The sequence below is a fragment of the Macadamia integrifolia genome, unplaced genomic scaffold (assembly GCF_013358625.1).
Source record: "Macadamia integrifolia cultivar HAES 741 unplaced genomic scaffold, SCU_Mint_v3 scaffold746, whole genome shotgun sequence".
Taxonomy (NCBI): Eukaryota; Viridiplantae; Streptophyta; class Magnoliopsida; order Proteales; family Proteaceae; genus Macadamia; species Macadamia integrifolia.
In genome coordinates this window covers 98873-111436 of record NW_024870530.1, presented here as the reverse complement: position 1 = coordinate 111436, position 12564 = coordinate 98873, and the positions used below count along the sequence as shown (strand labels likewise).

The following is a 12564-nucleotide window of genomic DNA, read 5'->3' as shown; positions in this document are numbered from 1 at the left end:
AGCCAGGAATGGTCTTCAAAGAATGATAGGGATCTCATGGCACCGTTATCGGGATCGAACTTGAGTCACGCATAGTATAGTGGTAAGTATTCCAGCTTGTCACACGGGTGACCCGGGTTTGATCCCCGGTAACGACGCCAAAAACTTGTTTGAGTTTAAAAATATGTTACCGCAAGAGTATGGTATATTATAGCCAACGAGTCGATCACAATGAGATTAGTCACCTTATTTTACCTATTCTAAGTATGGCGAGAGTGAACAAGGGATGGTTGATTTTAAATTACGGTCCTAGAACATCCATATAAATGAAAGAAAATGACCTACACATTCAACATCTAAATTAAATAGTTCTAACGCCGGATTACTTTAATTAGAGAAATAAAATAAATGCAGAAAATAACAATTAAAAAAAAAAAAGAATCTATAATTAATAAAACTAAACTAACAAATAAAAAAACTGAAAAAGAAAGCAAGTAAGTAAAGAAAAATTCTCAATACATCAGCCGAATTTCCGGGAGAGGCACTACTATAGGCATCACCTTCAATTATAGCACATATGTAAATAAGAACACAAGGGAAAAAAAGAAGAAGAAAAGCATAAAAAAACTAATTCCACTACTTTTATAAACATCTTAATTCTACTAATAAACATACCTTGATTATGTGTAAGTTGAATTGAAACTTGATTGAGTTGGAGTGATGGTTTTGGAATATAATTGTTGATGAAGAACTTGCTCTCTTGAACTTGAAAATTCTTGATTCTTGTCACTTGAACTAATTCTTTCCTAAAACTAGAAAATTTGAAAGTTAGAACTATGGATTGCACTAATTAAATTAAACTACATTAACAAAGTAAACTAATAATTAAACAATCTAACAATTAAAAATTGAATTTCATTATCATTAATCACTTGAAGAAACATAAGGAGAGAGAGAAGAGAACTAAGCATAAACTAGAAAATAAGCTAAGGGGAATAATAATATAGGAGGGGGGAGGAAGGGGCTTTTATAGGGTTTTTTTCTTGCCTCCTTTCTTCTACAAGTCTTCTGTAAGAAAAGAAAGAAAATTAAATTAAATTAAATCTTGACAAAAATCCTCATTCTTTGAGATATTGTGTGAGGAAAGAGAGAATCTGTTTCCATAATTAACAAATTCTATTCTTTCCTTACAATATTCACCAATATCTTGCAATATTGATTGAATCAGAAAGGAATCTCTGCATAGCATCTTCAAGATCTTGTGAGATGGCAATGAGAGAAAATAATCTTCAAGATTTTGTAGGAGAGAGGATGTGATACCAATGAGTGGATCCCACCTTTGGACTGGTTCTTGATTCACTTTAAGCACTTTCTCTTGTAGACTTGGAAACTAAAAAAAAAACAAGAAAAATAAAAGTAGTACTATCCAAAGTGGGGCAAAATGTACACTTTTATCCCTAAGATTTCACACATTATTGTGCTCATTAATGGCCATATCTAGACAAGGCTGGTGGTACCCCCCATTATGCTTATAAAAAAAACATAAAAAATATAATATTAATAAATGATAATAAAAAGAGAGAAAAACAATAATAAATAAATGAATAAAATGAAAAGACTTACCCATGAGCCCCATGCTGAGTTGCAGATATGGTTTTGAGTATTGTGAAGTGTCTGTCAGGTGTACCAGTCTGTAGGGCCCTCATCCCCTTGAGAAAAGTTGCTACAACCATCCAATTGGACCTCTCCACAAGTCTTTCTCTTCCTTCTCGAAGCAATATTTCCCAAAATGACAAAGAACCCCAAGAAGTTGCATAATTTGCAAAGAAGCCCAAAAAGATGTCAAATTCTCCAAATGACTCCTTCCTCAAGGACTATGAAGATCTTCAAGAGGAAGATGAAGAACTTCAAGGGAAACCTGAAGATCTTCGAAAAAATTTGGAAGAAACCTGAAAAAAATGTAAAAAGCTTTGGATCTTCGAGAAGATTCCAAAACCCGAGCTCACTCACTCACAAATTGTTCTCAACTCAGAAAAATCGAAATGAGGAATGAACAGGAGGGGGGACCATTTTATGGTAAAAAATTTTGTTTTCTAAAAAGACAAAAAAAAAATGAGATTCCAATTCCAAGGTGCAAATTAAAATTTCTTACCATAAATACCAAGTTCAAAATTATTTTTTGTGTGGTAGATGAAAATTATATCACATGAAAGTGAAAAGTAAAAATCAAAGGGGAGGTGAAATCTAAATTTATGTGGTAGATGAAAATTATATCATATGAAAACAGGAAGGTAAAAGTCAAAATTCCATTGGTAGGTAAAAAATTATAGTCAAAATTCAAGGAAGGAAAGTAAAAGCAAAGAGCAAGATTCTAAATCAAAAGCAAAAAGCAAGATTCCAAATCAAAAGCAAAGGGTAAGATTCCAAATCAAAAAGCCACAATTCAAGACTCCAATCTCTTGGTTCAAAATCAAGAACCCCAATCAACGCACAAGAGAGAAACTAAGAAAAGAAACAGTTTCATTGAACCGGCCCCAGGGGGCCCAATTGCATTGACCCGGGCCCAGGTGACCCAATTTCATTGACCTGGCCCCAGGTGGCCCAATTTCATTGAACCAGCCCCAAGTGGCCCAATTTTATTGGCTCGACCCTAGGTGGTCCAATTGCTTTAACCCGGCCCTAGGTGGCTCAATTTCATTGAACCGCCCCTAGGTGGCCTAATTTCATTGAAACAGTTTCATTGAACCGGCCCCAGGGGGCCCAATTGCATTGACCCGAGCCCAGGTGACCCAATTTCATTGACCTGGCCCCAGGTGGCCCAATTTCATTGAACCAGCCCCAAGTGGCCCAATTTTATTGGCTCGACCCTAGGTGGTCCAATTGCTTTAACCCGGCCCTAGGTGGCTCAATTTCATTGAACCGCCCCTAGGTGGCCTAATTTCATTAAATCTGCCCCAGGTGGCCCAATTTCTTTGAATCGGCTCTGAGTGACCCAATCTTATTAATGATTTCCTTAAACTAGCACATGGAAGCCCAATATAGGAAAAAGACAAAGATCAAATACTAACGTCTTTTGCAGAATTAGAAGAGCAGCGAATTTCTTTCCTATACATCGGTAGCCCAGGTAAGTCTCAAACTTTAAAGTAGTTAAAAGATATTACCTATTGATTTTTTCAACTCCGTCATTAATGAGCAAAATGATGGCAATATATGCTCCGGGTGACAAAATGCGGTCATTCTTTTCTTTGCCTTTCAACCGTTGGCACAGGCCTTAGCCAAAGAGGGGCATTCTATAGACACCTAATTTTATCACCTCTTCCCTCTATGATGAATTGCTGATCATGGACGTGACTTCTTGCTTCTGATTGACAGAGGATAATTAATGAGGATAATCCAACCCAGAAACATCCCCTGCTCACCCAAAACCCCGAAAGTCTCAAGCGAGAGAAAAGAGGGCCCAATTATAAATTTTCATACATGAAGGAATCCTATTAGAATGGTCATATGGATGGATAGTACTCAAAATCACGATTCCAATGATATATAGTACGTCAAAATCAAACCATCGGATCTCCCGTAATCTTCCTGGAAAATCAAATTTTTTTACACACCAGCCAGCCACCCATGCGTGCACTGCACACCCTCGCCAACCTACTTCGTGTGCCCCCGTGTGCTAGTCTCACACCCCTGCTCGTGTTGTGCACCCTCGCTAGCCTGCTCTGTACACCCCCATGTGCATTGTGCACCCTCGCCAGCCTACTCTACATGCTCCCACACGCCTACGACGTGCCATTGCCTGCTTGCCGCTCACACCATACTTGCACCATATGCCCCTTGCCACGCATAGCCCTACCTATCCAACACATTGTGTGCCGCACACCCCTGCCAGCCTCCCCGCGCGCACCCTGATCTCTTCACCCACTAGTGTACTATACACTACCCCGCTAGCATGTCCTACGCCGCAACCTCTTATTGGGACCAAAAAGTTATCTTTTTACCTGATTGGCCCAAAAAAACTTATTTTTTCCTTATTAGTTAAAGAAAATCATCTTCCATCCTATTGGCCCAAAATCTCACATTTTCACCTTATTAGTTTAGAAAAACCACTTTTTCCCCTCATTGGCTATGGAATTTTCACTTTCCTCCCCATTGGTTCAAGAATCCTATAAATACCCCCTCCCTTTGGTTTTACACACAACAACAACCCAAGCCTCTTAGTGAGCATCCCTTTAGAGAAGCTCTACCCTCTTTCCTCCCCCTCTCCCCTTGAGGTTTTTCAAGCCTTCAGAGAGATCTTCATAAGATCCGAAGTGTTCTTCGGACCTTCGAAATTCTTCAATCCTTTGCTTTCTTTGAGTGAGTTTTGGAAGGAAAAGTTTCCCCTTTGTCTCCCTCCCCCTTTTGAGGTTCGTCAAGCCTTCGAAGATATCTTCATAAGATTCGAAGTGTTCTTCAGATCTTTAAAGTGTTCTTCGGGCTTTCAAAGTTCCTCAATCCTTAGAGAATAGTCTATTCCCAATGGAAGCTTTACTGGAGTACCACCTTAGCCAAAGTCCAGAAATAGATCATATTAGTGGAAGTGCTGCCGGAGTGCCACCTCAGCCAAAACCCGAAAGTAGCCCATCCCTAGCAAAAACTCTGTCAAATCAACACCGCAGTCAAAATCCAAAAGTAACCATTCCTAGTCGAAACTCTATCTAATCAATATCTCTCAAGAAAAGGAAGTTGGAGGTCAAGAATATCTTCCCCTGATCCAGGAGAATCCAAAAGACAGTCCGTGCCAGTGCTAATCAAGGGTCCACCCCTCTTGACTCGAAACAGGGGTTAAGTTCAGGTATAATTCCCTCTTGACCCAAAACAGGGGTTAAGTTCAGGTATAATTTCTCAACCGAATCATCGTCATGTAGACTTTATATTAACTTTGTTTTAGTGTGCATAGTTATTAAAATTCAGTCAATGTATATATGAGTGATAACTTAGCCATGCATGCGGAATAGGAATAATTGTGAAAAATGTTCGTTCTTAAGCATCTAGTAGGAAGACTGGTTGAACTGGGTAAATTGGTTGCCTAACACCTTCCCAACTCTACAACCCAACACTTACCCTAAATCTCAGGAATTGGGCCCACCTCCGGGTCCTAGGCTCATAATCCTAGGTGATGACTCCAAATCATTTTGTATGATCTCAATCCCTATATTAGACCATCATCAAATCTCCGCCTCGAACGATAAACTTTACACTCCTGCGAAGTAGGCCTCCACGTATCTCCAAGTGGTGATACAGTGGCGTGGGGTTCACGGGTAAGCACACATGACACACCCCTCCCTCATGAAAAAAAAAGAGAGGAGAGAGGATGAAATACATACAAGTCCTTTTCCCCTACCGAGGGGAAGAGAGATCTCATCTCCGGCCGCTAGCCTCACAGTGGACAGAATTATTGCAGCTCAGGGTACTAATGCAGAGTTACAGAAATTGATAGTTGACTGCAAGGAAGGAAATCAGAAGGATTTGAACTTCTCCCTAACTGAATCAAGGGAAGATTGTGTGTGCCTAGTGATGGTGACTTGAGAGATACTGTTTTGAGAGAGGCACACAACTCTCCATACTCCATTCACCCAGGCATAACTAAAATGTATAAGGACCTAAAGGGTTCCTACTAGTGGAGAGGAAAGAAGAATGATGTGGCCACGCATGTGGCAAGGTGCCTCACATGCCAACAAGTTAAGGCTGAAGACAAAGGCCCCATGGTTTATTACAGTCACTACCTATTCTAGAGTGGAAATGGGAGGATATCACCATGGACTTCGTCACAGGCTTACTCCACACCCGCAAGGGTATGGATGCCATTTGGGTAGTAGTGGACCGTTTGACCGAGGTAGCCCACTTCATCCTAATTAAGGTCACTTTCTCCATGGACAAGTTGACCAAGCTGTACATTGACAACATCATCCAGTTGCATGGTGTACTAGTTAGCATCATCTACGATCGAGATCCCAGATTCACTTACAAGTCTTGACATGTTTGCAGAAGGCTATGGGCAAACAGTTGAATTTCAACACTACATTCGACTGACATACCGATGGATAGTTGGAGAGGACTATCCAGACATTGGAGGACCTACTCCGAGCATATGCCTTGGATATGAGTTATACTTGGGATGAACACATTTTCTTTATTGAGTTCTCCTACAATAATAGTTACCAGACCACCATCGGTATGTCTCCATTCGAGACACGGTATGGTAGGAAATGTCGAACTCCCTTGTGTTGGGACGAAGTTGGTGAATGAAATATTCTTGGTCCGGATTAGAAGATGAATGTGATTAAGAAAGAATCAAGGCAGCTTAGTCCAGATAGAAGAGTTATGCAGATGTCAGGAGGAAGCATCTGGAGTTTGGGGTTAGAGACAAGGTATTCTTACGGATCTCCCCAGTCAAAGGGGGTAATACGGTTCAACAAGAAGAGAAAGCTGAGTCCTAGATTTGTGGGGCCGTATGATATACTGGAAAGGATTGGACTAGTGGCCTATAGGATAGCCTTACCAGTAGAGATGGAAGGTACACATGATATCTTCTATGTTTCCATGCTGAGGAAGTACATTCTCAACCCCACTCATGTCTTGACTTACATACTAGGTGAGTTGGACGAGGATTTTGCCTAAGTGGAGCATCCAGAGAAGATTGTTGACCGGAAGGACCATTTTCTCCGCAACCACACTGTTTCCTTAGTTAAGGTAAAATGGATGAATCACCCAGAATAGGAAGCATCCTAGGAAAATGGAGATGAAATGAAGAAGTAGTACCCCAGATTGTTCGACTTCCCAGGTATGTTCAATTTCGAGGATGAAATTCTTACACCAGTGCCCTAACCCGGTCTAATTTGAACTATTATGATAGGTCTCAGACTAGAATTAGAAAGTACCACCAAGTTTTGGCTCACAGGGGCCCACTACAGAAGGGGGAGAGATGACCCCACATGCTCATGTAATGCGTGCCAATCCAACTGGAGGGGATTCAGACCTTTTGATCCCAGATGGTAAGTGATCCGACAACCCACACCTAAATCCCAGCACACACCAAAACTGCCAAAAGACCATGAGCATAGCCTAGGGAAACTAACCATGCAAAACCAACTTGTGGATAGAAAGTAGTCAAGACAACAAACTATTTTGACCACTGGAAATTTACCACCAAAAACACCTAGGCCTGGATCAGGTGGGCTGAATTCAGTGGCCACCTGTGCTGCTGAATTAGTTCTGATGCCCGTGGACCCCACCACTCACATCGGGAATAGCCCCAGATGACCACACACACTCTCCCACACATTCCCTATGACTTGTATTTCGTATGAGCCCAAGGAGGCTGGCCCACGTGTCTCGAAGGTCAGATTGACCTACTTGGACCAGACTAGGACCAACCAAACAAGCCTTAAGGACCTAACTTACTATATAAGTGGAAATGAGGAATCATTTCCTCACTTCTCACTTGTACAAGTTGTGGGAGAGGGAAGGAAGAGAAGAGAAAGAAAGAAAAAGGAAGAGGAAGGAAGAAGGAGTTTGGAGTTCACCTTGGTTCCCGGCTGCCGCATCGTTGCCAGAATCCTTACCAGAGGTAGTTTCCACTTCTCCTACCACATTCTCTCTCTTCATTTTAACCTAGGATAGTTGTACAAGAGGTGATCATTGACCCCGACACCTCTTAGAGATCGGGAACGAGCATTTCACCTCCCCAGTGTGATTTCCAAGCTCAAACTAGGTCCGGTGAACTCCAGCAACCCTTGAGACCAAATGACCACCTAGGGCTTTGATCATTCGCTCGATGTATCTCCCAAATGGCCCAATGGAATCGATATTTTTTTAGCCTAAAATGATGCTAGGAACAACCCCTACAAACTCCACGGAACAAATCCTAACAATCAAACCCGAGCCAGAAAGCCCCAAAACTCACGGGCACTTTCTGTGTTTCTTCGAGAAATAGCCATCGGAAATAACTGGGGCTGAATCTGATGGGTTATTTCTGGTTTAGCTGTAGGCTCTTATGAGCTCTCTATTTCTACCATCGGATTCAAATCTAATGAATCCGGTGGGTTCCAACCTTGTTTTCAGTGACTGAATCTAGTGATACCCTGGACTGTCAAGAATTGACAGTACTTCTACCCTTTGGGGGTAACTACTGTGGCCCCTCCCGATGTTCCTAACACGTATTGATGTTCGATAACCTTTGTACCTAGGATAGTAATGTGCACATACCCTGAGGCCAGAAGTAAATTGAACAATTGGTCGACACACTTGGAACATAATTTGATAGACACTATTAAGGTGAGGGATGGTTGAATTTTATTTTGGGAATGTTTAATTATTATAAAACTGCTCGCATGTGTAAGATTTTCAAATGATTATTTAAATTGCTTAAATGATGATGATGTTCTATAACATGTTATATTTTGGTGGAAATGATTTGAGATGTATGATGTGAGATGGAATCCAGTGTCGCTGAGGTGGCACCGGTACGCTCACTCAAAAAAGCAGATGATTGAAGAACTTTAAAGGCCTGAAGAACACTTCAAAGATCTGAAGAACATTTCGGATTTTATGAAGATCTCTCTGAAGACTTGAAGAACCTCGAGGGGGGAGGGGAGGAGAGAGAGCAGAGCTTCTCTACAAGGGGTGTTCACTAGGAGGCTTGAGTGTGAAAAACCAAAGGGAGGGGGTATTTATAGATTTTTTGGACCAATGGGGAGGAAAGGGGAATTTTCTTGGCCAATGGGGTTAAAAAGTGATTTTTCTAAACCAATGGGGTAACAAAGTGAATTTTTGGACAAATGGGGTGAATGGTGAATTTCTTTGGCCAACGAGGTGTAGAGATTCTTTCTTGGGCCATGAGATGAAAAGATGTGTTTTTAGGCCAATAGGAGGTCACGGTGTAGGGTACACTAGCGGGGCAGTGCGGAGTACATAGGCAGGTGAAGAAGGAATTCCCTCACAAATCTGAACATCAAAATTGGGATTCCGATCACTGGAAGGGCCCTGGGCCTCGGGGGCTCAGGGCTTTGACAAGGGTGCCAGGGTCTCTGGGGCTCTGGGGTTTTGGTGGGGGCACCGGGGTTCATAGAGCCAAAAGGTGTGTGGGGACGCACAATGTTGGGCAAGGTTGGTGCATATTCGGGCGGGGTTCGGGCGCTCAAGGAAAAGTGTGGGGGCTTGCATGGGCGAGGTTTAGGTGATCAAGGGAAGGTGTGGGGGCTTGCATAGGCAGGGTTAAGGTGCTCAAGGCATGGTGTGGGGGTCTACATGGGTGGGTTTTAGGTGCTCATAAAGTAACTTCTGGGAATGATTGTGAGAGATCCAATGGTCAGATTTTGGCGTACCATATATCGTTGGAATTGTGATTCTGAATACTATGCATCTGTATGGTTGCTTTGGACCGGATTCATTTTTATATAAAATGTCATAGTTGGTTCCTTCTTCTCTCGCAAGGGTCTTTTGGGATTCTGGGATAATTATGAAATGTTTCTGGGTTGGGTTACCTCAGTCAATTGTCATCTCTGTTGATTGGAAGCAAGGGTCGCGTCTAAGATCTATAAGTCATTATAGCTGAGGGAGGATGATAAAATTGGGTGTCTACACCTACTCTCCCTCTTCACACGTCAGCGTACTCTCCCTGCTCCAGTGACATATCAGTGACTCCTGCTCATGTGCTACCTCATCGGCGAGCAATTTACAAGGGTATCTTGGGAGCATGACCTAGCTCGAGGGAGTTGAGTTCTTTTAAGACTGAGAGATGATGCAGTTGGGCAATGGGATTAGAAAATTATCTTTTGATTTGATTTCTTATTTGCTTTTCTTTTTTGTTAGAAATTAGTTTGGTAGTATTTTTATTTGAGTAATATTGAATTTTTATTTCCAGTTGCCAATTAGGTTAGTTTCCATTTTAATAAACTACCAATTTTATGCCACGATTTTCTTTTTATAGCCATGTAAGACACTAGTGAAGAACTCAGATTTGAAAATTGAACAATTGAAAGAATGTTATGGCTGCCGTGAAGCTTGCATCTTCCTCTTCCCATCCCTAACTTTCTTCTTCTTTTTCCCCCTTTTCTAATAGCTCTCTGTCCCTGATCTTCTCTTCTTCCTAATCCTTTCTTATTTCCTGCTGTTTATTTTCCTGATTTGAGATACTCTATTCTGAGCGACAATACCATATCTAAGAGAAAGGTTCGCAACAACTCTATCTCCAATTGGTTGACCCTAGGACTTGGGTCTGAAGAAGCCTATACCTAGGCGATATCACCTTCTCTAAACTTCAGGCCATCTTTCATTTTCTGTGGTAAGAAAGAAAATCTGTAATTGGGCTGAACCCCAACTTCTGCCAGTTTCCAATTCTTGCAAATTCTTTGGCCATCAAGTTGTTAATCGATTCCAGTAGGGGCTGGGAGTTGGTTCCGAAATCCAGGTTGGCTGCTCGATCGAACTCCTCAGCGACTAGATCTCTTTCCTTGAGGTTTGGAGTACTGCCTTGAGCTCCATCGTGAGGAAGAAGAAGACAAGTTTATTTTTTGTGCCCATGATTTCTGGTTATTACAGACAAGCCCTACTAGTGTTTTAATTAGAAATAACTACTAATATTACACTTAAGCCCCTACCTTCTAACCCTATATTCTACTATTCTCCTTATGTTTTGTAATTCTAGATTACCCCTCTTCTTCTGCCACCACTTCTTTGAAAACTGGTTTAGCTGTTAATTGTATAAGCGATCTGAGATTGATTTTTGGAACTAGGATCCGCATCACTGGGTGGTTGAGGTAGGTTCACTAATGATGCTAGTTGCTGCACCCCCCCTGGGTTTTAAAAATGACATTTCTGGCCTGTATTTCAAACTTTTAGTCATTGTGTTGAATGATCTGCTAACAATTATTTGATTGGTTGGTTTGGCAACATATTTCATTCCTTGATGTACACTGTCAAGAAATTGAACCAAAGAAAAAGAACATTAGAGAGAAATCTATTGGAGATTATAAAGTTTAGAAGAGATAGATGAGAGAATATACAGAAAAAATTGAATAACTGAAATCATGAGGGAAGAAATTCAAAACAGGTTTTTTTGTGTTCAAAGCAATGGAAACTCAACATACCTCAACCCCATCATCGTCGAGATCAACTGCCTCAAGATCTGTGTATGTCATTCTCCTATTAAGAACCCATTTGACTGGCAAATATTGCCTCCGTTCAGTATTTAGCTCGGCTAAGTATAGAAAGAATTGAGCTATGCAAATGGTACTTATCAATATCCAAAACATAGCAAATACACGTCCCATTTCAGTTGGAAAGCTCTTATCACCATATCTTAAAATTGTGATAGTAGAACAAATGCAATAGAAAGCACCAACAATATCCAACTTCTTAACATTGTATTTCAAGATTGTCCCAACCAGTATTACCAACAAAAGAAGGAACGGAGTCACAACAAACTTGTATTTCACTCTATTGTTTTCAAGTTCTTTGAAAATCTCCCTTTCTCCAACTTTTTGATGCAAGTGGAGGACTTTAACTAACAAAATTTATTGCTTTTCTACAAAATAATCTGCTGCTTTACTAAGTATTAACCCAACAAGAGCCATACCAGAGAAGACAAAAGCACATTCAAGTAATTTGGTGACTTTGCTATTTGGGATAAGATCTCCATGTCCATGAATTTAGCTAAGAACTATGAATCAAACACTAGGAACAGAAGATACAAGAATCAATGAATTTAACTAAGAAAGAACTATAATGATCTAGAGAACTTATACACCCTCTCATTAGATGCTTAAATAGAAAGTGAAAAAAATGAGGGGCAAATCAAGTTTAATTCTTTAAGATCAAAGCGACACTCAAAATTTTGCAATTTCGACTCAGAAGCTTCAAGAATGTTAATTAATCATCCAATCAAATATTTAGTACACGCCTCAAATAACCATGCATTTAACTAAAAAAAAAAAATCCCTCCTGTTTGCATGATAGGAATGAACAATCAAAGCAAAATTCAGATCAAAAGAAAACAAAGAATAAATTTAGGGAGTTCAAGATTAAAATGTACCTATCAAAAAACAAATGTAGAGGAAAAAAGGAAAATCGATAACTGGTGGGAAAAAAAAGAAGGGAAAACCAAAAATCAGAAACCCCAGATGGTGAAAGGCAAAGATTACCTACAAGCAGCGACCAATGGTGGCTTGTGGACAGCAACAATGACAGCAAAAATATTATCCGACTCATTTCCTTCTCCGTCTCTCTCTCTCTCTCTCTCTCTCTCTCTCTCTCTCTCTCTCTCTCTGTGAGTAACTCAGTCTCCAGTACTTCAAGTCTCAAGGAAAGGGAGCTGCCAGAGCAAGGGAAGAAAAACCCGTGCCAACTGTAGATCACAGAGGAAATGGGGTTTTGAGAGGAAAAGAGGATTCTGATGTTTTGATTTCTTCAATCTCGATCCATACTTATATACAAACAAGGTCTACATAATTTTATTTCATACTATTGTAAATTGTTTTATTCCAAATCAACACATCATATCCATGTAATCCAAATCCTACGGTGCAAAAGAAACCCCTCAAAAGA

The 12564-nt window shown here is 40.7% G+C and overlaps 1 pseudogene; it reads right to left on the bottom strand.

Moving 5' to 3' along the window:
* LOC122069869 overlaps nt 1–12228 on the bottom strand; it is a 23091-nt pseudogene extending 10863 nt beyond the window's left edge.
* Nucleotides 12229–12564: the final 336 nt, after the last annotated feature.